The following is a 3836-nucleotide window of genomic DNA, read 5'->3' on the forward strand; positions in this document are numbered from 1 at the left end:
CCGGGCCTGCGCTCTGGGTCTGTTCAGGATCCCGCGGCCTGGGTCGTCTCCAAATGATGTTTAAATACCATAAAACAAATTTGTTTTTAATATCAGGAAATTGTTGCAAGATTGTCAAGATATATGCTTATCAGTGGGCTAAATCATGTAGGATTTTTGCAAATACTTCTGTAGCCTGACAAACTACAGAACTGATTAGTAGGCATATGGTTGTAGGCAGTGTGTCATTTTGGTGGGGTTGTAGCCAAAGGAATTACCAGCAGCACGGTGAGGTTTCTGCGTTCCTTGGATGCTCCGGCCTAGTGACTGAATCCGAACCTAAGGAATTACTTATGTTGACCTCATCACATTGATTGCCATTTAAAATTATTAGATAATAATATTTTCCTTTGAAATTATGATATCACAATGTAAGTCATATGTGGTTTGGAATAAACATGCCTCAATCAAATGATCCATTTAAAGCTGGTAGTATGCTATATATATATATATATATATATATTTAGTTTTCTAAACTTTCCTACTCATGTACTCTTTGAGTGTTTTATATGTCTGAGTTCTTCAAGTATTCACTGAATCATGAGAGAAATAATGCAGGTTGGGCAACTCATCCTAAGAGACATTTTTAAATTTTGCTGAGAACTTATTTTTTCAGTGTGAAATTGGCTCATGACAGAAATGACCAAACTGAGAGTTCTAAACCCGTTAGTGTTACGAAGCTGCTTCGCCATCCTTGCACTTAGCGAAAGTAGACCCAGAATATGCAACAGATGAGATGAAAACATGGGCTTTTGTCCCCAAGTTTCAATTTTTACATTTATTTTCTATGGAATACCACAATACTGCTAGCTATGCTTGCTTCTTTGACTGTCATACTGGCTGCAAGAAAACAGTGCAGAGAGTTACCAGTGATCACATATGCAGGCATTTTTATATCTGATATCCCCTTACTATGCATGTATAAAATAACATCTTTAAATAGAAGACTACTTTTTTGGTGATGGGGGATTTTCATCTAGAGAAATAGTGTTTTGTCCATATTTTTTCTAGATATTCATGATCTCAGCCACTTCAGTGAATAGATTTACTTACTTTTCTGGGACATTTGCATATAGGTTGGCATTTTGTTTGTGACTTATAGAAAGCTTATTGCCTCTGCTCTTATTTAACTGATGGCTATCTGAAAACAAACATAAAAACAACAATGAAAGAACCAAATGTAGTGTTCTTTTGATATTTTAAAATTAGATTTTTCTTTATAACTGCTTACATTGCAATCACATAATGTTAACAATGTTACTAAATTGCTAAAGTATAACGAAAATGTTTCTAATATAATAAATGTTTTAAATAAGCATGCTACATCATTAATTTTGATTGTATAATCTTGGAAAGGAGCAGAAAAAATATTTGAAAGGTGGTAAGTTTTAAGATTAGGACATTAGGGGCCAGGGAGATGGCTCAGTGGAATAAGCGCTTCCCTGGCAAGCACAAGGGCCTGAGTTCAATCCCCGGTTCTGCAAATAAATAAATAAATAAATAAAGATTAGGGCATTAGTGGATTTGTTGTAGAGGTGGGATCTTAAGAAGCTTTGACAAGGTGAAGACAATATCCACAGTGTATTTATAGCACGAGTGAGGTGCATGAGAACCAGCACTGGAATCACTGCAGTTAACTGGGTCAAGTGGCTCAGAATCACGGACCTAAGATTTGGAACTCTGATCTCTGAAACACATATACACAAGGAATCACAGAGGTAGTGAGCAGTGGCAGATTGCAGGGCTGGAGATCTACAATTGGACACACTTGTCACAGAGGTTGGCAATTGACAGGAAAAAAGTTGGTATAATCACTGTAGAGGAAGACCAGAGTAAAGCAGAGAAAATGCTGAAGAGGAGATTTAAAGCTTGATGAAAAAGCTGAAGTAGCAATTGAGAAGAATCAGTGGATGCTGAAAATACACCTGGAAAAAAAAACGCATGACATATCAAAGAAGCAGAGCAATGTTTTGTAGCTGTGTTACTGTATAAAAATATACCAACAATAAACAAAAATCTAATCTTTATGTGAGAGATTTTAGAGAGTGTCGTAGGGTTCATAAAAAGTTGGCAAGGAGAATTGCAGTGTAGAATGAAGAGTATGGAAATGTAAAATTGTTACATGGTCATTCCAATAAAACAATACCAAGTCTCTAGAAGATGACAGTTGGCTAAGTTGAGCTGCAGGTTAGGAGGTATATCGGGGTTCAGTGCACAGATGCTGAGAAAGTATGGTAGCAAGCAGGTTGTGCCAGAAACAATTTCAGAGTGTACTCTCATTTGTATAATTATATGTATGAAATATTAAAATGTTTGTTTCCATATCCAACCAAGACACTGAGCACCATGTGGGGAGAGATGTTTAACTGTGAGGTAGCATAATCAAAAGCTCAATGCTAAGCACATTAAAATTTCTTTAGGTGGCTATAGGAACATTGTTACTACACAATTACCGATCATTGGTGATAAACACTGGAGAAAGTTTAGAGAAAATTCCAAAAATAAAAAAATGGATGTGATTAAGATTATGTTTAATCATATTCATACTGAATTTATATACTACCCTATTTGAAAGAAAAACTAACTCTTCTAACATTTTTAACAGAAAGTGGGGACAAGAATAAGAAGACTGAGGTTATAGCAGATTATAATGCCTTTTAGAATATAGATTTGGTTGAGACCCAGCCCAAGCCCGGTGTGTGTGTGGGGGGACAATTACTGCTCCGCTGTACCCACCAGACACCGCCAGACTCAGCCCAGGCCCTACCAACAGGCCTGCTGTGAAACTCTGCAGCTAAAGTCCCTGTAGAGAGACTAGGGGCCAGAACCACCCAGCTAATCCAGGAGCAGAACATCTTGCCAGAGGGGCACAGCGGGTTCACTTCCAAGGGCTGCAGCAGGAAAAGGCTGAGCACAGCAGCCAGACCCAAGCCAGGCACAACTGGATGAACTCAAACTTTGTAGATCTGCACTCGGTAAGCTGAGACACTTTGCCAGACCCAGGTCTACGAGCACATCCTCCCTCTTACTCTCTTGACTGAGAGAGGGGCCAGAAGGGAACTGGGGTGAACTAGTCTGCCTGGAAAACACCAGGTCCATCAAGGGGAGGTGATCAGACAGAACTTAGCTTTAGTCTTTTAAATTCTAACTATGTAAAATGGATATACAGCAGTGAAACCACCTGCAAGATCAAATGAGCAAAATCATCCCAAACTTGATGAAACAGTATTTGGATTTTAGTAAGATCCTGAGGTGACCTACATGTGCATTAAAGTTTAACACAATACAATTATTAATGTCCAAAATACTCAAGAATTCAAGTATTTGTGATATCATATTTCAGATACTATGTTAAAAATATTAAAAGAAGAAAATATGAAAAAAAGAACTTAGCGGTACTAACTTAAATACGAATTCCCAATTTAATATCTGCTTAGCTACTAAATTCCCAATTTAATTATCTGCTAAGACATAATACTTGCTCTTACTGTCTAAAATACAAACCCATCAGTTACAAAAGTTTGTTAACTGCTATCACTACCCATTATTAGTGTTCCTAATTGTAGTTCTATAAATAGAATATAGATTTTATTGTTTCCTTCATTTTCATATTTACTCCTTTTATTCAAATAAAAAGAAATGAGTGAATTTCTATTTACGTGTCTTCTGTATTTTATTATATTTAAAATAAAATTCAAAAAGTGAAAAGCATTTTGCTTGTTTTGCACCGTAAATTGAACTCAGATCCTTGCACTTGCCAGGCAGACAATGTGCCACTGAGCAATACCCTGGGTCCT

This window comes from Octodon degus, unplaced genomic scaffold (genome assembly GCF_000260255.1).
Source record: "Octodon degus isolate 3935 unplaced genomic scaffold, OctDeg1.0 scaffold00129, whole genome shotgun sequence".
Lineage (NCBI taxonomy): Eukaryota > Metazoa > Chordata > Mammalia > Rodentia > Octodontidae > Octodon > Octodon degus.